This window comes from Parus major, chromosome 1 (genome assembly GCF_001522545.3).
Source record: "Parus major isolate Abel chromosome 1, Parus_major1.1, whole genome shotgun sequence".
In the NCBI taxonomy this organism is placed as follows: Eukaryota; Metazoa; Chordata; class Aves; order Passeriformes; family Paridae; genus Parus; species Parus major.
Genome location: NC_031768.1, coordinates 103,210,663 through 103,237,707, shown reverse-complemented (window position 1 = coordinate 103,237,707; position 27,045 = coordinate 103,210,663). Strand labels below are relative to the sequence as shown.

The window sequence follows — 27,045 nt, the reverse complement described above, 5'->3', positions numbered from 1 at the left end:
TTTCTCAACGTATTTTTATTTTGTTTATTATTTGTGTAGTTACCCATTCTGATTCAAAGGTTTTTGTATAGCACCTTATGTTTTGCATGCTTCTCTTCAGTCAGTCTTCACAATAAGGATCCAAGTGCCTGGTATTCTTCACTTCCCATTTGTGAACCTCCTCAGTGGGGGCTTTTGGGGGCTTGGAAGCCAGCACATGTAAGTATTAAAGTTTGCAATTGATTTTTATATACCAGTGTGTATTGCTGTCAACAGGCTTCTTGAATCCTGTAGGAAACATTAAAAATGAAAAGCAAGTTTCAGAATTAAGTAAAGGATCCATTAAATGCTCTCTTCTCCTCCTGCAGCAACTTAAAAATCATGGCACTTACCTTGAACTTTAAAAGGTTCCTTCCTTCTTATGCATTCAGATACTGAGTTGCATTTCCTGTGTCTTGAAACGTAATGAGAGTGGATATCCTGTGCTGCACAGCATCAGTAAAATTGCAGCTGTCTATGTGAGACACCTGCAACATCCAGTTTTAGAGCTGTTGAAATGGTGACGAGCATTTCTGAAACGTGGAATTTGGGAAGAGTGAGAGATTCTGGTGCAGGATTCAAAATCAATATCTGCATATTCTGCTTCGAGCCCTGCTGACTTCAGTGAGTGCACATGAAGTAAAATGTCATTTATCATGAACAAAGGTGACAAAGCCAAGCTTTTGGGCATGCTCTACTGCTGTTAGTGTCTGCACATTCTGCAGACACATTTGGTAACCAGGACTTCCCCAGCAAAACCTTTTGTATGTTGGACAATGGGAAAAGTATCTCAGCTTTTCCTTGCTTGTATCTCACTTGAAGGAGACAGGGTGAGAACATCTGAAATGCAGCAGGGTAAAAGTGTGAGTAGCCATAAAGGGACAGGGACAAAACACCTCCCTTTAGCCTTCCAGTTTTTATTCTGCCTTTTCTCTCTGTAGGTGATGTAGGCAATAATGAGTCAGAGTATATATACATATATGTATATACATGTACACACACTCTCTCTATATAAAAATAAATATAATACATTTATATTGGCCCTATTTCAGAGGTAGCCACTGAAATATAAATACAACTCTGCTCAACACATTTTCCAAAATTATTTTCAGAGAGTGATTGGATTTTAATTAATACATCCTGTGATAAAAAGATAATAAGCTGTGTGCAATGTCATGGCAATTATATGTATCAATATAGTATGAACCGAAACGAAAAGATGCTATTTCACTAACATTTCTTACAGTGCCTCTTGTAAATAAATCACAACATCTGTAATAAGGAAAAGAATAAGATTAATTATTACTTAAAATGTCATTTCCTTTAAAATGCCAGAAAGAAGTTTTTAAGTTCTTACTAAGGAGAGGCAGATGAAAGTTCCTAGAAATGACATCACAAACTTTATCTGTCCTCTTTAGCTTCCTCAATTTGGAAAAAAAATATTGTTTTGCATCTACAACTGCATGCAGTCTTTGCCCACTGCATTATCCTATGCTGAAAGTATGTTTATGATGAAGTTCAAATATTCACAGAGTGATAAAAGATGCTCATACCTTAATGGTGGCTTTAATTCTCAGGAAACTAACCATACACTTCTTACAGTTGAGAGCTATCAATGCTAAATAATTTTGTAGTCAGTGAGCATCACATTTAGTATGGTCTAGGAAAGAAAATGTGGTCTAGGAAAGAAAATGTAATCTAACCATATGTAAATATTTGGCAAAAATCAGGATTTAATTACATGACATGATTAAATGATTTTAAGCCCACTCTAGGACAGGAACTTCAGTACTGGGTAATGGTTAAAGTCCTAGAGTTTTATCCTTCTCTTATCTCCAGGCACTGCAGAAACTAGAAACCATTACAACAGGACAAAAGATCACCATTACAGGGTTATTAGAAGGGGCAGGAACATCAGGAACAAGCTGGTGTTCTGTTTTTAAAAACAAATGACCTATTAATTCAAAAAAACAACCCCATTACTGGAGTAACAAACTTAGTTTACGTAAATGTCCCTATCAACATCATTCAAGCCCAAACTTGATTTAATTTGAAAAAGGAATGAATAAAGCTTAGGGTAATGGCAACCTATTAGACCATGCAGACCTTAATAATACATTTAAGAAAGTGTGCTGAGAGAGTGACGTGAACATCAAAAGAGAAACCTGCAGAATAAAGGAGAATTTCTATCTGAAATCGTACCAGAGAAGGCAGAAGGAGCATGTGCCCAACTCTAAGTGAAAGAGAATAATCACGTTAATGTCTGTTTCCCTAAAGAGTTTCACTTTGTTTCTTTATTCTATTTTTACTGAATCTGATTTCTATTCAGGTTCAATTAATAATAATGAGCCTAAAATTAATTTGCATTATCATTTACAATGGATGCTTTGATCATGTATGTAGTTGGAACTATAATGCATACATTACCATATTATGCAAATTGCATTTTCAGCATCAGCTACATCTGTATATCATTTCTTCACACCACAATCCTGTGTATTGTTTCTTTGTGTACAGCCCTGTAGAGGGAGAATCTGAGGAGATACTACCAGGGGAAATACTGCTACAGGTGTGCCCTCCTCTTATGTTCTCTCTCTAAACACACAGTGTTAGCATCAGACAGGGGGAGAACTTTAACACAGATGGCTTGTTTGTGTCCTTTATGAAATGACTCTCCTGCTTTAAGCCCACACAGGCAAGCAAGCACGTACAAAAAGCCCAAGTACTAACACTTTCTCGTTCTTAACACAAGTGTCTCTCAAGCAGAACTTGTAACGGCTTGCAGCATAATAAATCTGATGAGAATCCGACCTCAGATTCAGCCAAGCCAAGCCAAAAAGAAAGCCAAGCCAGTACCATGATATACATAAAGATCTGATTTCTAGGTCAAACTTATGCATTTGTTACACTGAACATGCTGGGAGAAATGTTGCATATCAATGGTTAATGGAGCCACTCAACTCTCCCTCAGCTGACTACTTTTTGCCACTGGCCAAATTTTGTATTGCAGTGAGCCAGCTCAAAGTTATTAGTAGTTTACATTTTTATACTACCTTTCATCTTATGAAATACTCCCTTGCTTTACAAGTTGATACAGAAACCATATAATGATTGTTTAATCTGTGACAGTGCTGAAACTTTGTGGTGAAACACAGGAAGGATTTAGCAGTTTAGAATAAGAGAGCTGTTTTGGAGAGGAAATGCAGACTGTAGTGTCCACTACACTATTGAAACAAAGATGGGAAAATATAATTTTTAGGCTTGGCATCTGGCCAGGCCAGCAGAGTTAGCACACACTACAAATATAATTACTGCAGTGGGATTTTTAATGAGCAAGGTGGTCAGAACTTTGCTTTAACACGTCACCCAAAAATGCACTTGGGTCACACCTCGCATCTTTTCCTCAGACGACTCATGGGCAGACAAGCAGATAAGATCCTCTTCATTCATTTCTCTCTCTTTTAGTTAGAGCCCTAGGTAACTCTCAAAAAATCAATTAAACAGCCAAACACTGTCAAATGAAAATTTTAGACTGCTTCCAATTTCATGAAAATCTTGCTCGAAAACCTGTCCCTCCAGCCAGGCTGAGGATCATGTAAGTTTAGATTCTTCCTTCCACAGATAAATTACTTCAGAGTGGCCCTGCAGGCTTGATCCTGCCTTCCAAAGGGATGAGGGTGAAATTCCTCCCATGAAGTCACTAGGCCTCCAGAAGATGATTCATTTGGCCATTTCACTGTGCTTAGCCTGTTTTACAGGAGATAAGAGCAGTGCCTGAGGAAAGAGAAGGGGATGAGTGGGACTGCCCTTTTTTCTTGCCAGCAAGCTGTTTGGTTGGATCATCCCGTCTTTTGAAACCTCTTTGCTAAGAACTGGGTCTATTTGCACTGCTGTTTTCCATCCCAGGGTACACTGGGATGCGATACATGCAGGATCTTTCGGGTGAAGGCATTTAGCTTGGTGTTATCTGGTGAATGACAAACACTGAGTATAGTCAGAATGAGGTATTCCTGTGAGTCCTCAGCAAAGTGTTCATCTGATTAAACTCCTAAAAATTGATAGACATTAAAAGAAGAGCATATTAATATTGTCAACAAAATTTAGTTCTTAGTCACTCAAATGCAAATGTCAGATATTTGTTGCTCAGTATGCAATTAAAAATGATCTGATCACCAAGCATCTCTTCAAGCAGAGAACTGACAAAAACGTGGGGTGAGGAAACATTTTTGGTTTATCTTCTGCATATAGGAAGATGCTGATAAGAGGGAAGAATCATTTTAGTTCTGCACAGATAAAAAGATCGCTCCTGGCAGAATAGATTAATGTACCTGTCTATACAAGCATAGAGGAAGAATGAAGAAGGGAAATAGATTAGTATTCTGCCTTACATGGGACAATCAAATATGATCTTTGGATTGGCAACTAGACTAATAATAATCACTGTAATAAAGCAGGGCCTTTATATCTGTGATATGGAGTGCTAGCTAAAAGATAGCTGTTTCTTAGCAATAATGAGCTAGATTCTTCATCACTCACCACCTTGTGTAATTATTGTGGTAAGTTCAAAACAAATCCATTGTGCTACCAATCAGATTTTTTTTTTCCTTTCATGTTGTGTTTTTCTTGCACGGGCAAAATGACTACTCACTATGAGTAGACAACAAGGAATCAGGCTTAATATATTTATTTTCTATGTATGAATACAGAAAATGTAAGAGACCTAATGGAAGACTGCAATAGCAAAAAGATCTGTTATTTAAAGTTTAGGTACTTAAATGTTTCCAGAGCCAACCCTGTGGTTAAACAACTCCAAGAGAGAAAGAAAAATGCATAAAAAAAAGCATTCTGGCTTCATACCAAATAATACTTTTTTTTCCTTTCATAATGATTATTATTAGCAGTTGTGTTAGTAAAAGCATGCACAACAATATTGAATAATACCAAGACAAGTAAACTGCAATGAACTTAGTATTTTAAAATTCAAAATATCTGATCAAGATGCCTCTTGAATCTGAGATAACTTTCATTGGCCACTTTTGTTTTAGTTGAATTTTTTGCTAAAGTGGCTCTTCATAGCTGAAGTGAGGATAATCAAGGTAAATTATGAAAAAAAATTAGCTATGTGGTAAAGGTCAACAGAAAGTCTCGTTAAGATCTGTTTTTTATGAAGATATCCTGTCTGTACTGTCAAAATGGATTAACATTATAACACAATGGAGCCTGTCAATTGAAAGGAAAGGCAATATTAGCACAGAGATACTTGTGACAATTAATATTAGGTTTTGGTTTAGACTGTGAAAGCAAGAAAATATCACAACCTTGTTAGCTCATCTCTTCATTTATATTTTTCTATCACAGGTCACAAGAACGTGCAGAGGTGTTTGTTTTTTTTTCCCTTTTTTTCCTGTTGTTACCTTGTGGACAGGAATTTTAGGCTTGAGAATAGAAATTGTTAGATTTATAACTCTACTTCTTTAAGGGTAATTTTCCTGTCTAATTCTTACCACAAGAACTACACTGAGCTTTAGAGTTAATGTGGTTTTATCCACCAGAGCTGAACTGGGAATGGGAGGTGAAGGAGTTGTCCCCATTATTTCTGTAGCCATCTGTTTTCCAGAGTTACTGACTGTATAAATAAAAGTTACTCTGTGAACATGAACAGTCCTGGGCTCGCTTGTTTGTCTTCAAGTCCAAAACTACAAAGAAAACTTCCTCACAGGGAAGTAGCAACAAAGGTTTAGTTATTTCCCACAATATTGTATATTCTGAGCACACCGATATATGAAAAATATCTTACTTAGAGCTGAACATTTCCAGGGAGTTTCACTGTTATTGTGTTAGTGGTAGCAGAGTAAAGCCAGGGCAGACACCTCAGTCTTAAAAATCCTTCTAAATATTCTTGTATGGTCAAGTCCCACTGGCAATTATGCCAACAGTTACCAATGACATTCTAAAGAAACTTGATCTAGGAATAAAAAAACCCACTCCTGCATTTCAAAACATCACAGGCCTTGAATTGAACAAAACAGAAGCTGGGAAAGAATGCTCACTCACCCTATGGCCATGCTCTGAAGGACTTTGGTGTCCTCATGTCTGTGAGGGCTTTTACCTTCAGTGATGATTTGAATCCCTGGAAAGACATACCTGTGACTGAAGTGATCCGAGACATAAATCTGACAGGACAAAATATGGCATGCAGTATAACCCTCAATACCCTCTACATAAATTAGAAACTGTGTGAGCCCATTGAGTCTAAAGCACTTCCCACACGTTTTCAGCTCTTGCTACTTACAAACCACAGCAAATTCCAAGTATGGAAGTTTTCTGTACTCACCAGCTGCTTCTTTCTGAGTGACCACCTGAAATTGTAAAAGCGTCAAAAGCACCCTAAATGCATCACCACACTATGCCAGAAGGCTAACCAAAAAATCAGCTTTTCATCCTGCCTCAATCTGGGAAGAAGACAGTGCAAACTGGAACGAGGATGCCCAAGCTAGTGAGAAGTCTGATCAGTGTGTCAAGCAAGGTTTAATGTTAACAAGAACACTCACCACACAAAATGCAACCTCACTTTTCTGGACATTTAACCGAAAAAACTGCATAAACATGTTGGTGTCTGATCTGCACTTCTGTAATTTTCCAGTGACATAAAACCAGTTAGTACCAGCTGAAATACACTAGCAGCTACAGTAATTAGTAGGCATAGTCATTTCTTGTCAGTTCTACGGGCCATATCCTCAGCTGGCGTAAATCAATGACACTCTGGGTGCTGGAACTGTATTACTTTACTCACCTTGAAATAGTTATGCATACTAATTACTGCCTTACCCATTACTGCTCTTGTCAATTCAGACACCTGATTTACACCTGGTGAGTTTGTTCCATATATTTAGGAGTTTCTGCACATTCCTTCAGGAATCTGTAGTGTCAAATAAACTTCCCCAATAAGCCAGGCACATGCTTTCCGTTATCTATCAAATCGATGCTCGGTGAAGTGACACCATTGCACATAAATCATGACTGCAATTATTAAATCAAGCTGAGTCTGTACTGTGTTTCTTCTCCTGTTGGGTAGAATTAACCATGGGAGAACAGGCACATCAGGATTGCTGGGATGGAAGAAGGAGTTAAAAGCCCCACCCAAGCTCTCACAACCTAACCTTTGGAGCATGCAGCTGATAATGCGAAACAGAACATAATGCCCTGGAGGAGATACATCTGGAGGTCAGCTCAGTCAGCTACTGTGGAACTGTTCCAACAAAGCAATCAAATATCTAGCAAAACCTATAAAAAAAAAAAATCACATCTTTGGTATATAGACATCCAACCTGAGCTGGACAAGGGTAGAGAAGCCTGATTTTGTTTTCATACCCCTGTCAGGCAACCTAAGAGCTGAGTTTTCTCTCCACAAACACAAAGTGTGGTTTTTAACTGCAGCTTATTAAGACTCAGTTTGTCTAACCCAAGCATAATAAATTCATGTGTCAAGATCGAAGTTGATTGCTCATCAGAGAAAAATGAGACAAGATAATCCACTTTGCTGAAAATGTAATGCTTTCGGAATGTTACAAACTACTGCAAATGTTTAACTCTCCATGCCTCATGGGTGGTTATATAACAGAACACCCATTCAGGGGCTGATTCTTATCTCTCACTTGCATAAGGCCATGTCTAGACAAGGATTTGAAGGTGTGTTGTTTGAGAGTGTTCACAGAGTGGTCTAGTTGGGAGATCAGGAAGCCTTCCCCTTCCTCCCCCTACCTCGTTTCCCAAACTTTCATGTATGAAGAATGGGCAAAGCGTGGGTCCCTCTCCCTCAAGTTTTGATTCAATTAATTTAGCAGCTGGCAGTGGTGATTTGTCCACCCTGGAGTCAGAATCTGACTTCAGAGGGTTGAGGCAGCAAAGGTCTGCCCACGTCTAAACTAGAGCTTTCAAAAGGTCTAAGGATTTGCCTGTCTAGGGCTTTTCAGCATTATTTCCATATATCCACCTCCATGCCACACAGATGACATACATAGGTGTCCTACATAAGATGGTACTTTGCCTTTGAAAACCAGGACTAGAGATAAAGGATGAGTTTCCAGTGGTGGTTAACCCTTTGACAGTATCCCCTTTACAGGAAAATCCTTCCAGGGCTGATTTCCTCTTCCATTGTACCTACCCAGGTATAATATTTTTTCTTTATTACCCCATTTCCAATGAACTTGGCTCAACCACCCACTCCTACTCCACAAACACCTCATGTTGTTGGGAAAAGTATTCAGCAGAAAAGCAGGAAAATTTACACAAAGGTCTCTATAGCATGTGAGCTCGGTGGCTAAGAATCTATCCCAACCAGTTTCTTTTAAATCATTGCATTAAATTACAGTCTGTGGTTCCTCCATCTCTGATTTTCCCTCTTTTCTATCAGCAGCAGCAGCATATGGCAGTGGTGAGAATCCTTACAGAGATGTGCCCACCACGTGCCCATCTGTGCCTTGTTCTGTGCAATGTTATTACTCTCACAAGCAAGTTCTAAGAGAAGCAATATTTATAACACTCACTTTTATTCACCTTTAGCATATTTCCCTTCTCTTTATTTCTTCTTTTCTTAAGCACACCTAATTTAAAATTTATTTTTGTATATTATTTATTATTACTTTAAGTTTCAAGTGTACCTCAGAGGCTTCATGAAAAAAGTTATTTATAGCTAATACTCTACTGTAGTTCTAAAACTTATAAAGACACATTTCCAGTCGATGAAGGTGGAAACCCATGCCTGTATAAATGTGAAGTTTTTCTTCTTATAATCACAGTTAATTAATTATGTTTTCATGTTTATAAAACAAGCAGTAGGGGGAAAAAAAAGAACTGGGTAAAGTTTAAACCACATTCAGAGGGAAATCAGGTAAGAGATCATACTGCTGATGAGAAATATGAGAAATCTTGCCCTGCTGAAATACATGGGAAGGTAATTATTTTCTAAGGGCCAGGGATTTTCCCTTGGTTTTTTAAAAATGAAATGCATACAGATATGTAGGTACACATGCATACATATTTGGTTTTCTTCTGTAATAAAGTAAGAATGGCCAGGCCAGTTGTGACAGTTCTCTTTGTAATGGAGTTTTCTATATGCACACACTTTAAATCTGGTTTGATGACCAATGGTTTACAATGCCATTCGGACGGTTGAGACCATGAGGTAACTGTTAAGAAATGTGGTCTGCTGCCATATCTGGAACATATCAGCTCTCGGTAGAAATATACTTTTAATAAAGAGAAGTGCTTTAGAGGTTTCTCTCTTGATATAGGCCTAAGTTCAGCAATCTAAGTTCAATCACACAGCCAACTTCTAGCCTTCCAGTACACAATAGGGTTTTAAAGTTTAAAGTTAGGTGCAATGTTTAAAGTTAGGTTAAAGTTTGAGTATGGTACTGAATAGAAGCCAGAGCGAAAACATCTTTCATTTAAGATGAAAATTCCTGCTTTAAATTTTCTTCCTTGAACTCTGGCTCCAATTTGTGAATGCAGTGGTGATGTTCAGGTTTCTGTGTGGAGCCCAGCAGGAACGTCAGCAGTTCTGCTTCACTGCTGAGTATCAATAGTGCTCAGAGATCAGAGCTCAGAGCCAGCACTTAGGAGGGGCAACCTTGTCAGTCACCACTTGACTGCTGTGCTCTGTTCTTGACCAGCCCAAGCAATTCACATCCTCCTCAAGGTAAGATGAGTGGGTGGATCATGGAAGTGTACAAACAGCCTTCAGGATAATAATTCAACTCCTCTCCTTTTACCTTGAAGCAGTATATTTCCACACACAATCAAAGTGCATAAGACAATATTCAATTTAAAGAGATGTTCAGGCTAGGACGGGTTGTATTTAAGAAGCAGAGAGCAGTCTGTATTTTATAAATAATGCAATGGCTTGTGGTTGCAAGACAAGCCCTGGATTTACAGACAAATGATGCAGAATTCCTGGCCTGTCTGCAGGCTACAGTGAGTGAAAGCCCATGACATGACTGAGCAGATGAAGAGACAGGTATCACTGCTGATCCTGTAGTCTCCCAGAAGTACAAGGGCTGCTTCTGGCCTTGCCACACTGATGTGAGTTTGGGAATGTGCTGCAGCAGAGTCTCTTCTGCCCTTGCATTAACAGGTGGGAAGAGTTGGGTTCTTGTGTGGCAGAAATGGGGCAGCGACCCATTGCCTCCCCAGTGAGGATTCTGTCCTCAAGACATGATACAGCCCTTCCTCTGAGGAGCTGGAATTTCAAACTTTCTGACCTCCAGCACAAGGAAAGGCAGCAGATAAACAATATATACCAGAAGACCTCTACATTAAAGATTTCTCAACTCTGTCTCTCTAATTTATGGAAATACTTAAAGGAAAAATATCACCACTTGTCACAACTTTTGTGTTCCACTTTCAATTGTAGTAGCTGACAAACACTTAGAAGTTGCTCGCTAGAAGTGAGTAACTGCTTCAATGTAGTGCAACACTCTACAGAAAGATCACCTCAAATCTGATTCTGCCTGTCACAGTTACCAGTTATGCTGCTCATCTCATACTGGCCACGTGTCTCCAGTGTCTGTGTCCCTGAACTGCCTATTGACGTGTCAACAGATAGGACAGAGAAAAAAGATGAAGGAAAAAAAAAACCCTACAGCAAATAACAACTCGGTCCATTATGTAGCTGCTAAAATATTTATGAGAGGTTTAATATGCTTTTTAAAAAAATAATAATATTAAAGAACTCATGTGTAATTAAATGTGATATGGAAGCCATGCTGTTTGCTAGAGCTGTTGACTTCACTGTTCTCATTCTCCCAAACTTAATATAAAATTAATCATTAATTTTCAAGCCAGTAACTTTTTCACCAATACAAATGCTGGTTGTTTAGGTCTGAGTCGGTGAGATATTAACACCACAACAACATAGATTTATATTGTCATAAGGTCATTCAACTCAAAATGGGACTTCTTTTTGATAAAATTGGCTGTATTTTTGAGCTACATCACAGCCAAAGTGGAATGCTCAAGCTTTTTACCAGTCTCATAGTCAATATAAATTGTCTGTTGTCTTAGCAATTTGTGGGCCCAAATCCTCAGCAGGCACAACCAGAGCCCACAGAGCTGCACAACTCAGATCTGTGGCAGATGTAGCCCCTTCCTATAGATTTCCTGCTTAAATAAACTGTTGTGTATTGAGAATACTAGGCTTAATCCAAGTTACTCTGGGGACTAGAACTCACACGAGGTTTATCTAGTATTAACAGTTATTTGACCTTTCTTGGCAGAGCAAGAAGAAAATGCTCTTTTACATACTCTTATGCAAACCTCTTAAATATTAAATGAGCTGTGCACAGAACTTTTCTTGTGTGAAGGACCAATAATACTTTGGACCTCACTTGAAATCTGGGTCACTTTGACCTTGTGTAAATGAAATCTTGCATTTCACCAATTTTTCACATGCTTGTTCTGTCTTGAGCAAAACCTCAGAATCAAATAAGCACCAGCTTCAATGTAGAGGATGATTAACTTAAGGAGTTCTTGGCTTCTTCTTCAAGAAGGTTAACATGACCTTGAATGGCAGGAGAATGTTTCAGATTTGTATTGTTAAATCTTATGTGGACTGTTGTTATAAGAAGTTCATATACGAACTTTATTTTTAAGCCATAACAAAGAGACATTTCTCTCCCACTTCTTTTTTGAGATTATTAGTCCATCTACAAACTGAAAAGAATCAGTCAGTTGGCTCTTTTCTACCTTACTGATACTCAGCCAAATTCATGCACGTCTTTCCCATTTACTTCAGCAAGAGTTTTGTCGATGGCAGTGCCGTAAATTCTACCTCCACCTTCTCTCTAATTGGCACCAACATCAAATGCTAAAGGATGTCCTTGGAAAATCAAGAAACCAGGAGGTGAAAATGCACAGCTAAATCCAGTTCTCCACTGCACATATAGCTGTCTATTAATTTATTTTAGCCTATTCCACATCAGGCTCTGTTCTCTCCTTTTAAAAGTAATCAGTAAAAATCATGTTAACATGAATGAGGCAAAATTAGGCATATAAGTGAAAGTGAAGTCAAAGCTTATCTGACGAATTCCCACTTAGAACTTACAGCTTGACACAGTGGTCACTGAAGCATTTCTAAAGGTCATTGTCTGATATGATCTTTTCATAATTGTTAGTGAAATGAATGCATCTTTATTCTGCTCTGCTTACTAGCAATGCTTATATAAAAGGTGGATTATTCACAACTCCTTTCCTTTTGAAAATAGGCATTTTTAGTTTCTTTAAGGGAGAAATAAGGCACACCCAGTATGAATCAAACTGAAAACAATTGCTTGAGGTTTATGTGCCAGCCAAACAGTGCCATTTGCAGTTTCCAGCTGTAAGTTGTACAGAAAGTCTATTTTGAACAGCAGTGCCATCAGTTTAGGGTGAAAAAAGTCTCAGAAGTTAAATCCTACTGATAATGGAAGAGTAGGAATGATTCCAAGTCATGGTAATGCCCTTAATTCTGTGTCAATAGCCATTCTAACCATAGGTCTGTACTTGTAGCTCTTCCTTGAGAAAAGACATTCTCCTGTGGTGACACTGGGGAAAAGATACTTCTTGATAAAGATGCATGTAAGTTCCTTTCAGCTGAAAAGTGGAAAAACAGTCAGATTCTTTCAATCCATACCTATTTAATTTCTGATAAACACCTTCTCTACGTTTTTTTCTAAGCTCGTTTGTATACTGCTGAATTCCTCATTAGAGTGAAAAGGAAAGTACACATTCTTAGGCTGACTTTAAGAAAACCACCTTCTTGACCTAGATATATCAGAATGTTTAACACAGCTGATAGTCTGTGAAAATTGTTATGGATGTTGTTGTTGAACATATTTATGTAAAAATAGTATTGATGAGCACAGGTTATATCAGAGATCCCCACTGTGCACTAAAAATCTATCTAAGATGGTCAAAGTTCTCTGTGAGAATTTTTTATAGGGTGCAAAAACTTCTCCTAAGAAGGGAAATACTTATACATGGAGAAAATCAAGTGGTATAAAAGAGAAAAATTAAATAAAGTATTAGAAGGAAAAGAAGACAATGAATCCATCTGGTCTATGGGAAAGCTAGGAAGAGAAATGAAAGCTCTGCAGTTTGTTTATTCAAACTGACTAAGTTCCAAGCCAGTGAATAGATCCAGTGAAGTCATCAACACAACTCACATCCTCACGGTAAAGCATTTAAATAACTCCATCGCAGGACTGATTAATCTTGCATGTTTCAGGTGTTCTAGTGCTCTCAAGACTAATCATCTGAAATTAAAACAGATGGGTAGATAAATCAGAGGCAGAGATCTAGGTGCAATTTTTTGTGTTTCATGATAATTTACATGTAATCAAGCTGACTTTTCAAGTTAAAGTTATTCAAATGTTCATACAAATATTTCATGTAAAAAATACATTTACAGTTTCTGTGTGGGGGTTACCCAATAAGGGTAAAATGATTTTGATGAAAATGGGCCTCTTGACAGGGAGGATTCTACCAGAGTCACTGTCTGAAAGGTGATTGTTTATTTCTACTTGCAGATGTGATTTTTCAGACCAATTCTCAGGAGAAAAGTAACAGTTTTCAGAAGCAGATTCATTGTTTTCATCAATTTCTTTTTAATTCTTAAGAGAAGAAACATTTGGATCTGAAAGCATGTTAGCAGGACTGCAAGTTTGAACAGCTTTAGGAAATTTTACCCATGTTAGCATTCTCATTTCATTACTCCAAGCCTAAGTTTCTTCTTGGTCAAAAATGGGAGGAGTTTGGACATTTTGATTTGAGACCTCCAACAGTATGTGTTTGAAGAAGCAGGTCATGATTTCGACATGCAATTTGAAGGGCTAACTTTTCTGTAACCAATATTAATTTCATTTGTCTGCAAGCAGTATAAAGATGAACCATTTATGAGCATTCCTTCATTGAAAGAATAGCTAGCAGCTTTCAGTTTGAAAACAAAGGTTTTGTTGTTTGTTTTTTTTTTTTAAGAAAGTGTGTATTCTGATTCTGCACCAATAAAGATCATCTGGATCTTTTAGGAGAGTAATTCACATAGTTAAGCCAGTTAGCAGCTGTTTGGATTTTGTGATTTTTTTTTGTCACAGCCAGTAGCTGAGACAGCAAAACTGTCTCCATCTTTTTTTTTCTCCATCTTTCACCAGATGGAATAAGGCTGGGTACATGCACACAGGTGCTCACAGGTGGCTCCTTGGGGATGCTTTACTGGAGTGAAGTATCAAAGGTATGAGTGGATGTGTGACTGGGGCCTAAAGGATTCTGGGAGCTCTCATTTGGATGAAAAATGATATATCTTACACAGCTCTTTTCTCAGAAGTTCCTCATTTTCTCTAGCTCTAACATGTAAAAGCTCCAGCTGCTTTAACACTCTCACTTTTGGTTATTAAGAAGGCTGTAATCCAGAAATAATCCAGCTGAGCACAGAACTTTTTTCCAAAAGTAGGCAGGGGTTTGTTTAAAAGAAACAGAAAAAGAAGCAAAGAGGTGGGGCATTAATGAATGGCACAATGGGCCACTGATACTGCCCTGCAGAAACAAAGGGCTCTGTGCAAGAATTCCCTCTTTTAACATGTGATAGACCTTCTGACCTGGGATCACAATGGCTCACAGACAGAAACAAGGGAGGAAGCAAGAAATCTCGTCATTTCTTTTCCCCGTGGGATAAACAACATTTTTATTCTACCTTTAACCCTGGCGGGAGACACCAGCACTTAGCAAACAAATCTATATTAAGTGCACTTGCTGGAATTATTTACAGCATCATTTGTTCCAGAAAATGACACTAATAATATATTGCTGAAATCAGAAAATGGAATTTGACATGAATATAGCCTTCTGAGTTGTAAAAAACATCTTTCATTAATCAGCATCCCTTATTAAGGAATTCCCTGTTTTCCTGTCCTCAACGAGAGGGAAAATACCATTGTTCTCCTACAATATCCTTGTTTGTCTCACAGACAAGCTACTTTTGGCACTCTGGCTTTAACCATACGTGATTCTACACAAAGCAATTTGCACCTTCACAATATATTTTTGAGAAAAGCAAAAGCTCCTCTCCACTTTTCAGAGACAACTTTGTCTGCACGAATAAGGATTCATAGGCACAGCTTTCAGCAATGGAGAACACTCTGCAGGTGTTTACTTCTCATAGCAAATAATAATACTTGTTAACCAATGAAAATGGAAATTGTCACATCAAAAAGTGTGGGTCTTTTTCAGAGTACCCTCAGAATTAATGTTTTCTGGTTGCTTCTTCCTCCAGTTTCCACATATGCCTGTGTAACTTAACTTTCATGTAATCTGTCAGGAGTTTATTCAGGAAGTAGAGATGTCCTGCTGGCCAAATCTGTTTTTGTAATGGTAACCCTGCAGGTTGTATGCTACTAGCACTGTTTTAATGCCAAGAAGTTCCTGCATTAAATGGGGGAGGTTAAAAGTCAGTCTTGCCTTGCAGCTGCTTTTAGTGAGCTTTGGCAAAGGTTCACCAGTCTGTCCATAAATGTACGGTGTCATTGCTATATAGGAACATTAATCAATGTTATCTGCTGCAGAACTGTCTTGCACTGTGATTTTGACAGGAACTGCAGACAGGATCACATGTTCCCATTATTTCTCATATTTTTAGTAAAGCAGCTATACATATTACTTTATTTTAAGAGTTAATTTTAACAGTGAGCATTCTTTCAGCAGAGTGTAAGAAAATGACCCTGATACTTCCTCTCCAGAAATTCCTTTTATGAATAGTATAAGGTGATACCAATTATCACTCTCTGTTTTGGAAGGGTTCAATTGTTTTGTTATTTATATAATGTCCAGCTGCAGTTAGAGTTTCTTAAGATTTACAGTCACAAGGAGATAAAATATACAACAGTGTATGCTTTTTGTGTATGGTAGTTTTACAGAAGACTGTGCTTTCCCACTGCAGAATGGAGATAACACAAGATAAACATGAGAATTTTTAACAAGAAAAGAAAGTCAGTGGCGATTTTCAGGTCTATGCTTTTAACTCATGACAAATATTCTTTCTATCTACTGTCTCACTTAAATGCTTGGATGCACCTCAGGAAAACTCCAGTTATCCTTATGGATAGAGGAGCCCAGGGGTCCTGATAAAGATAGCTTGAGCAGCACCTTGCTGATACCTAAAGCAGCCAAGTGAAGTCACCCACCCAAGCTGTCACTTTTTTGAGAGTGAGAGGAAGAGAAAAGGTTTCCTCTGGAGCTATATTCACCTCATGTTTCTAAGAAAGCTATAGTAGAATGTCACGTTCAGCAGGTGGCAGGATATAGTGTGAGTATAAATGGACAGTCCTGTGTCCATTGGAGGATGTATGGTTGCTGAGATACAGAAATTATAAAGGACATAGTAATGTAGATGGAGAAATTAGACAATCTGCTTATGTCTTTGAAGCAGACATAATTTTGTGCCATCATCTGAACACCCAGGTTCCAAAAAAGACATTTTTATTCTTTTTCTGTCTAAGATGATCAAATATAATATTGTTGTGAAGCTTAATGTGTATCATAGCACTTGTGTGCTTGACATATATGTAGAATTTACATATTTCTTTCCAACCATTAAAAAACCTCCAACACTTTCAACACCTCTTCTATTCTTCTTATTCTTCTTGTTGTTATTATTATTATTGTTGTAATTATTATTATTATTATTATTGATTCACTCTTGTCATCTTATAAACCAGTTCTTCAGTAATGTTGGTCATTGGTTGTGTACAAACTGATAGTCCCTGATATGAGCAACTTATATTTTAATTGGATGGTTCCTCTCTTGTGAAAAAAAATCTATATTTATGCTCTAACATCACCATTCTTCTTTTAGCTCACCAGTACCATCCTACTAAGTGGGACTACGACATGCCAAAATGATTTTCAGATAGTGCTGAATCAGCCATTCCTCCTCAACAGCCATTCTTGCAGCAGAACCAACCTGCATGATGCCAGCAGCCTGCCTTTTTTTCCTCAGGATCTGGAAAGCCACACAGGTTAGGGCAAGTCCTGCTGCTTCTTTAGACAAGGTGAAAAACTAGAACCACATTCAACAGCAAAGTAAGAGCAGAGAAATCCAGTCAAGGAGGAGTTAAGAGATGGGAGACCTGACTGCAGCTGGTGCTCACTGAAACTTCAGCTTGAAGAGGGAAAATTATGTGTTAGGTTCAGCTTGTACCTTAATCCAGTGAAAATAGTATTTAGCCTATATGGATGCAGAAAGGAGAGGTTCTTGTGTTCTGGAAACCTTTCATAAAGGAACTTATGCCCTTGAAAATAAAAGGGAACTCGAGTCTCTGTCCTTCGATATCGACCTCTTTCCATTGCAGATGACAGGGAGCCCTCCTTGTTTTGTGTTCTGTAACAGAACTCAATTACATGTAAGGAAAATAGATCTGTTTTCAAAATTAAATGTATTACCTGTAATAAGAAGCTTTCTGTTCTTTGAGTAGAGAAAGATAATAGATTCTTCTAATTTCCTGTCCCTTGTTGAGGCCACAGTTTAATAGTGCTGTCTGGTTGGGGCAGAACAAAAGGTTAAGCCTTCCTCAGTGTCTTTCTGCTCTTGTGTAGAGACCAAAAATTGGTGCTGCTTTTGGAATAAAATGTTGCAAATGAGGTTTTGCCAGAAAACAGATCTTAAGTTAAGCTTAATCTCTAGAATGAAGGATCTGCTGCCCTGTTTTGCCTCCTCATAACCTGTTTTACAATCTTCTTATAATAGGAATTTAATTTTGAAAGGTTTTTCTGGCCACATCATCATACTCTTTGTTCCTAATTCATTCTACTATTTATTCTTAATTTGTTTCATCAGTCTTGCCATGAATCAGGAATTACTATTGCACCAATCTCTGTGGTCCTAATTATAAAGACAGAACTGTGATTAGGCATTTGTCCCTGTGATATGTATTATGCTGTATTAAGCATCTCAGAGAAATACATTAATCTTAACTGGTTGAAATAATGGTTCTGCCACCTATCAATGCAACTTTGCTACATTTTTAAATAAAAAACAAAGAAAACTGGTCTTAGCAGTATTTTTGTTAGCCATACAATCATGATGCTAATTTGAAGCTGATTATAAACTGTTTTGACTGAACAAAAGCTGAAACTTGCTGACCAAAAAATGATGTGTTTTTACCTGTAGGGCTGACCCAGTCAAGAAAAGAAATAAATGGGACGATGGACTTAGTGCAAACATTTATCATGTCCTCAGATGACGCCTCAACATTTCCTATACCAAAAGTTTCATAACCTTCGTAGATACCAGTATTTAGCAAATTAAATATTTAATCTTTCAATTGTGGAAGAACATGGGGCACAGCAAGTACAACTCATTCCACTCATGCTTGCTGAAAGTTATCTCCTGCAAAGGATTAGCTGCTGCATTCAACAATAACGAAGCTCTTGTTTTCAAATAAAGAGGTTAATTGGCTTTGTACAAAATATGCTTATATAGCACATATTGCTAATATTGCTTTTGTGAAGGCTCATTGCAAAGGAATCTAAAATTGTCTTTTATTGCCATTTTTACGATAATCTGTCCTTGACCAAAAATTATACTTAGAGAGCCCAAGCTAGCATGTCATTACAGCTGCTTAACTGGTCACTGGAAACCTCAGTGGGTCTGTTGTTACACTCCAGTTGTGTTTTCAGGCCTGGGCCTTTGAGTTGCTTCTTCCTTCTTTTTTTTGTGTTTTTCTTCTGTCATTAGTGTCATGGCAGCACTGATGATCTTCCACTTGCTTCGACTGTGAGCACAACAGATTATAAATGGGTTTCTAATTCTCATTGATTAAAAAAGTTTCTGCATCAGTTTAAGATGTGTATGTCTCATTATGTACCCATGTAAAATCTAAATAAAGACACACGTTATACATCTGCTTGCCAACAGAGAAACACACACTTGCACTTCTATTTAATATTTCGTGAGTACACATATGTGATGTGATCCTTTTGACAAAGACTTTAACAGTTTTGACACTGAGATGGTGGTCTCTGCCTATATATGTTCTCTTTCCACCATATGTCTCTGCAGGCACATAAAAGCTTGGCTTGACAGAGAGTTGGCTGTAACTGTTTTATATTTTTCTGAAAAATCATCCTAGAATTTGTCCATGTCAATAAAATGAACTATGTTTACAAAAATACATCTTTCTCATGCAAATTTTATCAGTGATCATGGATCTTTCTAAGTACTCTGTTCCCACTCAAAACTCAAGAGTTTTGAGAAATTCTAGTCTGCAGAAATTTTTCTTGACTCTAACTCCTCTGGTTTTGCTTCTAATCTTCATCTTAATTCTGATGGGTTTTAGGTTTCCCTAATTAATGTACTATTATGTGAAATCCAACTATTTTTCTAGATTATGTCTTGGATGAATTCTTAATGATACCTTTTTATTTTACTGGTTTTAATTAATTTCAAAGAATGTTGGGTTGCTGATGGTAAATAATGTATATTCTCTCAAGTTTGTCTCCAGTGCCATACGATGAATAGTAATGAAGTGTTAATTTCATTTTCTCTATACATAACTGCATTACTGCAAAAATCTCAAAAAAAAAAAAAAGGTAGAACCTCATTTAGACAGTTGAAGAATGAGCAACATCAGAGTTCTTCAAGCATTAGATTTGTCACTGGTGATAACTATACCTTTCTTTCATAGTCTATGAAACTTTCAGGGCAACCTCCACACATGTCAGATTAAAGTCACAGGCATTGTGGAACTTTATCAACAGTAAACATGGGCCAGATCCTCAGTATGTCAAGACTTCTCACAGCTCCATCTATGCTAATGAAGCTTTTCAGCTCACAGCAGCCACAGGTCTTGCCTGTTTCTTCCTGCATGATGATATTTCACAGTTATTAGATTTTATAGAATTAGCTATTCTAATTTTAGCTTCTCGTGTACCTAGATCCATCCTTCCAACAAATAAAAGAGGAATGAAAGAAGAGATTAAAAATGTTTAACTAGAGAGTGCTGCAGAGTAGGCAATAATGTTTAATAGTCATTATTCCTGCTGGTTTCATCCCAGGTTGGTAGGGAAGTGTGGATGTTGCTGGAAACATCTGTATGACCAGCTTGCTCTCTGACTTTCTGTGTAGTTGTGTTTAAAGGGCAACTCAGACTGTATAAACCCAGAGGGCAGCCAAAACCATTTTCTTCAGCCAGTCACAGTGTGGACATGGATTAAAGGATATGTGTGTGTGGATATGGCTTAAGCACCCTAGTTCTTTCTTTCTGGCAAAACTCCAGTGAGGTAGATGTATCTCCTCCATTTACCTACAGTCAGGATCTGTCTTGGCTGGTTAAAGTTCAAGATTTCTCTCTCATGTAAGGCCAGAATTATTTTTATAGCATGAATTTCCTTTTAAAACCATCTTGGAAAAAAGTGAGAAGTAGATCCAAGTTTTTCCTCTAAGTGTATCCTGTCAACAAAGACCCTGGAGTTTAATGGTAGAAGGACTGAGAGACCCTAGGTCAATAAAAAATATATTAGCAAGCAACTTAACCAGCTTAGCTGATCCTTTAAAAAAATGCTTTGCACTTAGTAAGAAGCATATTATTTCTAAATAAATTAGAACCAGAACAGAAAGGGATATTTACTGCTACATAAAAGGAGAAAATGAACTGAAAGGGCAATACGCTGTACTAAGACTATTTGAATATATGCATTTTTAATGACAGTTCTAAACCAGCAACTGTTCAATTAAATACAATCTGTCATGGTGGGGATAGAAGGACACAATCATGCTAAAGAAAGACATTTCATAACAAATGGTAACTTATCACTGGCTTAAAATGTGTGTGTGTGGTGTTTAAATAACATTAGACAATTATAGAAATTTAAAAATTATGAGCTTGTAAGTGGACTTTCTTTCTATTTTTCATTCCTTTTTAGGCTGTTTCTGCAATGCAGAACACATATTTTCCTTTATTTGCCCTTTCAATTCTTGGAGAATATTTGTCTTTGTGGAAGTTAAGCAATAAAGTTATATTTTCTTACAGTTCACCAAAAATTCCAGCTGAGAGCAACTCCTATTCTATTCAGATATTTAGGGCTTAATGTTATTTTACCTGTCCAAAACTCCATCGGCACTGCACATTTGTGCAGCATTACACTGCATAGTGCAGTACATTACCTTCACACCTTGTGGTCAGTTAGTACTCACTGTATAAACAGCGCTGCTCACGTGAAGAAGTCATAAAGTTTCATAAAGGCTTTGCAATCTAAAAATCACTAAGCAAAGTTCAAAGAAGCAAAGATAGCAAGGAGTGTAGGGGTAAAAATAAAAGACCATGATGTTCCTAAGAGCTAAGGACATCATGTGTGTCAAGGAGGATTATATTACATGTTCCAGAAATTAAGAAGAATTGGCATTCAATAGAAAATGGAATCAGGGAAGAGAAACCTTTTCTGGGGCATATTCTTATGAGTACACAGGAGCAAAACCCCATTATTCCTACTTACCATTTTTCTGCAATTTGGAATGTGTCTATCATTAGCAAAACCAGCCAGCTTAATCACATTAGAACAAAGCTTTTGGGGGACATTTAAGTCTTCATATCTCTCAAGTGTCCTGATTTAATTGGGACATCCTGAACTTTCACAGTAAATCAGAATTCCAGCTGTCCTCGAACCAGCAGGCAAATTTTCACTTTACCTTATTCTTCCCCTATGCTGGCACTTTCCAGAGGGTAAACAGAGGTCTGATAAGACAGGGACACAGAAATGTCAGATGTCACTCTATTTAAATACAAAGGCATTTTAAGGTTGGTTACTTGGGCAGAACTGCTTGTGCATATAAATTGCCAGTTCCAGTGGATTAAAAGCAAGAAAAATACTGTTTGGATTAATATATATGCAATTCAATTACACTTTCACTTTAAAACCACTCTAGGAGCTCCTGTTTTCCATGCTTTGTGCTTGGAAACAATGCTGATTTAACATGCCAAGTCCATTTACTTCTTGTCTAATTTCAATGATTATTTGTATGAAACTTACTGAGAATTTTTTATTGACTTTTTTTCATTAGAAAGTGCCTAGTCATAGAAATTTCTGCCAAGAAGTATCTGTTTCAATGACAGCTTATTCAGGAAACATTTCTCAACTTATGGTGGGGAGGAATGGTCAAGAGTAGAAATAGAGCTTAGAGTAACACAGCAGAGTGTGGAACCTTAGCACACAGAATACAGAACCTTACCACTCCAAGCATTTCATTCTAAGGTTTCTTATATTTTAAAAGAGGACTTTCACAGCACTGGCAGTTATGAGGCATTCCTGTAATTTCCTATGGACTATCATTCAAATACACTCTTAAATTACACACACACACATATAAAAATATATTTTTAGGAAGAGAAATCCATTTTCATGCAGCTTCTGAGGATTTTTAGCTGTGAGATTGACTTGTGTGTTCAGGGGAAACCCTGAGCTTGAGTACTGCCACCTTTTAACAATGGCAAAAGCACTTACAGCCCTGGAGCATGGAAATCCAACTCCAGTACAACACAAGCAGTAGATGTGAAATACAAAGTGGAGTAGCAACAAATGGCAATAAACAAATATAGATATTTAGTGTGGAAACCTAGCCAGGGGAGTTCATCTGTTGTTAATACACTGAAGATTCTTTCTCTGTGAATGTTTCTTGTGACTGATCATAGTTCTCTTAAGTTACACCCCACTTGGTTGTTTTTCAGCTGCACCAAGGATCACATCAGCTCTTTACTTCTTGCTTTGTGTAAGCAGGAAGAGCTGGAGAAGCTCTGAGAGAGGTCAATCATGTCCCAGACATTTGGGAAGTGCCCACCCAGCTCGGTTTCACTGCAGTACTTGTGCAGCCTCTCAGAGCCTGGCATTGTTTCCAGGCTGCAGAGCTGTCACCCAGCAGCAGCTGCCACTTTCCCTCCAGCTGCAGCACTATAAACATGCACATGTCCAGAAGAGCTGGAGCTGCTGCCTACAGGGGGCTGTGCCTCTTTGCAGCCACCTGCAGAGCAGGATGAGGTGCCAGGAGGATCATTAACCCTGGAGGAGGGAGCCTGCCCTGCCCTGTCACAACTTCCAGCCATGAGGTCCAGTGCACTCCAAGGATGGGACAGGAGAAACTGGGCAGGGAGGAAAGGGGGGCACATTTTAGTAGTCTAACTCATTAGTGCAATAGTTTTAATTGTTCTGTAGAATCCTTGGAAGGAGCTTTTTGAGAGCCCCAAATGAGAATTTACTTCGTATCTAGTGGGAATTCTGCTGCTGAGAATGCTGATCCCACGGTGAAAACAATGGTTGGGACTCTACATGTTGGTCTTGTTTGTAGGGTGCTAGAACTCAGTTTAAAATATACAGTTTCTGCTGCTCAGGAAATAATTCTTCAGTGGATAAATTATTAAAGCACCTCAGTTTAGTTGGGTATTTAGGAGGCCTTCTCTAGGCAATGAAGATTCTCCTCTTTATCTGTCTTTGCTCCATCTGTGGAATTGCATTCTCGTGTTTTCTCAAGTCTACTCTTCTTCTGCCACTTTTATTCTATAGTTAAATGTCTGTACTTTGCTGTTTAACTTTCCTCATAAAACACTTTAAATTTTTTAGTTTGGGATGTACGGTTATATACTTCATTATTTTTTTTTATCTTCAGTGATCAAGCAGGCAGGTGTAATATTTGTTGTAGATTATATTGCATTTTCTTTGCTTACCATTCTTTTTGTATTAAATATTCAATGTAATGATGAGTTTTACTAATTAGCTCAAAGGTACTACAGACACGAATTATATCACATCCATTATTGATGTCTCATTGGATGATCTAAAAGTAGAAATCTGTATCTTTCCTGATGTTCTTCACAAAGCTGTGAAGAACCCAAATCAGTCATCCTTTTGTTAACTTAAATAATAGTATTTATTTTTCTTGTCTGTTTGGATCTGTATAACTTGATTCTTTCTGCCTTTTACCATTTCAGCTTTATGACTTTATTGTTCAGAGTTTTTAAGATAAGTAATATAAGAAATCCTAGTAGCAAAAGTGGTAATTGATAAATTTGATCATGTTGTCCTGAGTTTTAGGAAGGCATTGAATATAAGGTTGAATTTTCACTGGGAAGTAAAAAAAAAAACAAAAACCAATCCACAGAACCACCACAGTATAAATATCTTAGTTTTTCATTGGAATCACATTTTCTTAGATTTCAGTAGCTGGCCATGGTATTTCTGAACTGCTCAAGATGATGTGGTACATTATCTACAGACCATAGAGGTGCAGCCTCCACTTGGAGAGATAAGACTGTGCCACCTGGCTCTCAACTATACAAACTATGGTCTATAACCACACTGAAAGTCAAAAAAATGTAAGTTAAGGCTGTCTACTTTATGTATAAACATCGAACTTACTGTTGAATTTAGATTTTTGATTCAATGAGGAAGCAACATCATCACCCATTGAATCTTACCAGGAAAGAAGAACTGGGTCCTGATGATCCTGCAGATCAGTGACTTTCCCTTCAACACGGTGGATATTAGTAGGCATTTGTTTGTGTCTAAAGAATAAGCCTTTAGTAAATTTCCTGGCTGGATTTCTGTGGAAGTCTTGAAGAGAAATGCGTGATTGTGGCAGTTCCTCACTCTCTGAACATGATGGTACCAAACTCCATGTGTGCAGCGAATCCTCCCTTTCCTCAGAGAGGGATACTCACTTTCAGCAGCTTAAAAAGCTTCATTTGATCTCAGTGAATGTCTTGCAGGATGCAGTAATATAAGTCCTCTTAAGGGCAGGGCAGGGTAGGGAGTACAGAGGGTTTCAGCAAGAAATCCTTGATGTTGATAGAGAGGTTCTTCCTCTTTGTTGGACCTGAATTGTGCCTCCAAACCATAGCTGGAATGGATTAATCCTGACCTTTCTTAAAAGCTCGATTGATTTTCTTTATATCAGGAATATGTGTACAGCAAGGAATGGTTATTGCTACAATCTAGTTCCAAAATTGTATTTGGGATCAATTAGTAGGTCATCAAGAGTTTCTGGAAGGATGTGGCTCAGCACAGCTTCCTAGTAAAGCATAATGTCTGTATTCCAAAGGTGTGAGTGCCCTCCTGCTCCCTGGCAATAAAATATCCACTTCACATGGCCTATGTCAAATAGCTGTTTATTACAGTGGCACTTTCCTCTACTAAACCTGAGACAATCAATCTTCTGGGTTTTAAAAGCCTTCATTTTTTAATTAACATTAGTGCCAATCTACCTGGAAGAAATGTGGAATTTTCCTTGCCATTTAATCTTATGTGATGTTCACAGTGTAAAAACCAAACAGCAAGTATTCTGCAAGTTCTTAGAACACAGGATTTGTCCCTGACCAATACAGTAAGATGAGACTTTGAAAATGGATGGGAAGGGATATTACATTCTAAACTTTCTCTTTCCTTTGAAAGAAAAAAAAACCAACAAAAACACAAGCAAAAAACAAAACAAAAAATCAAACAAAAAACCCACCAAAAACAAAAAAACCACCAAAAGTGTGTGTAGTTGTTTTTTCCCCTCCAGACCAAGATTATTTGCACAACTGTGCTGAAAGATATAATTCAGGCAAGTCACATTATTCACAAGCTAGAAATGACACTTTTCCTGAGCACTGTAGGAAGAGCAGGCTTTCATCTGCAGCCTGCTATTTATTTCTATAATCCACACAAGAAACAGCCATCACCCAGCTCTCTGAAAAGTGCCTTAGCAAGGCATACAAGACACACTAAAAAAGAAGCAATTGCTGCTGCTTTCCCGGGGAATATGCCACCCTTTACAGGACACAATCATGTGATATGATAATGATGCAGCTTATCTGAGACAGTCAGTTTAATGTATTCTATTCATCTCTTTGAGGTGTCAGTCTTTAAATCTAATGGTGCCACTCAAGTTTAGGCATGTTCTACAGCAAGGTTTCATTCAGAGTCGGCCTACCTGAACAATACAAGAGGGAAAGATTCACCATGGACTTGGCACAGCTTCTCAACATCTCTGTCTCTTCCCAAGCTTGGTTCCACCCTTTTGCTGCAAAGCCCTCAGCAAGAAGGAATGCCCTTTGACCAGACAGTAAAACAGCAATGAGGAAGCACAGTCCTTGCAAAAGGATTTTAAGAATTTGGAATTTGCTGCCAAATCTTGTTTTGAATCTATCTGCTTTAATGTGTCGTGCACTGAGAATCAGAATGGTGATCCAAACATGACCATGCACGTGGGTGCAGATTGCTAGTGGTGCCACTCACTCTTCTGGTTTGTTTTTCTCTCCTTGATATCCTTCAAGCCATACCTGCTGGCACTGTAATTTCATAAACCATCATCAATGCCAATTTATCAAAATTGAGTGGCACTGAGAATCATGTTTTATTTCAGTAGCTTCTAGAGACAAAGAAATGGATTATCTTGATCTGAGCAAAATTTTGTTAGGAACTTGCAAGAAAAAATCCTTTTAGTAAATGTTTGTCTCTAGGATACAATGATTGCACATCTCACCATGCTTCTTAGTCTCACAGCATTTCTGTGTTAAATTAACCTGGATTAGTTGAAATTTAAATTGCTCCTGATAAATTACCAGTGCTATCGTTCAAGCTTATTTTGCCTGCCTTGCTTGTGTAGTTTGTTACCCCAAGATAAAATACAGTGATTTGAAGGACCATGCTGGTCATTCTGTATCATGTTTGGAAAGCAATGCTGCTGAACATTCTTGACCTTTTAAAAAATAAATCTGAAAACAAACCAGCAAACAAACAAACCCATCCCATGTATACCAGATTTGGGTCTTGCTTGCTTTCTGCATTCTTTAAAGAGAAGTGTAGTGATTGGGTAAACTGGGTGCAAAATGAGCAAAGTATATTTTTGCTTTTGTCTCACCTTAATTGCTTCTGCCTGTGTGCAACATGACACAGGTTTGAGTCATTCAGAATTGTCACTTCTATAATTAAAAAGAACTGTTACCAAAAGAGTAGATTCACTGCTGGGATTGA

General features: G+C 37.8%; 1 long non-coding RNA gene across 2 annotated transcripts; it reads right to left on the bottom strand.

The window, feature by feature from the left end:
- LOC107206307 lies at positions 1-26,094 on the bottom strand. Of its 2 annotated transcripts, XR_001522373.1 has the most exons (5): positions 26,003-26,094; positions 13,221-13,310; positions 6,073-6,148; positions 372-551; positions 1-267 (listed from the first exon to the last, which is right to left on the bottom strand). It is a non-coding gene; the product is annotated as an uncharacterized LOC107206307 (long non-coding RNA). The 2 variants fall into 2 exon arrangements; XR_001522374.1 differs by lacking the exon at positions 13,221-13,310.
- Positions 26,095-27,045: the final 951 nt, after the last annotated feature.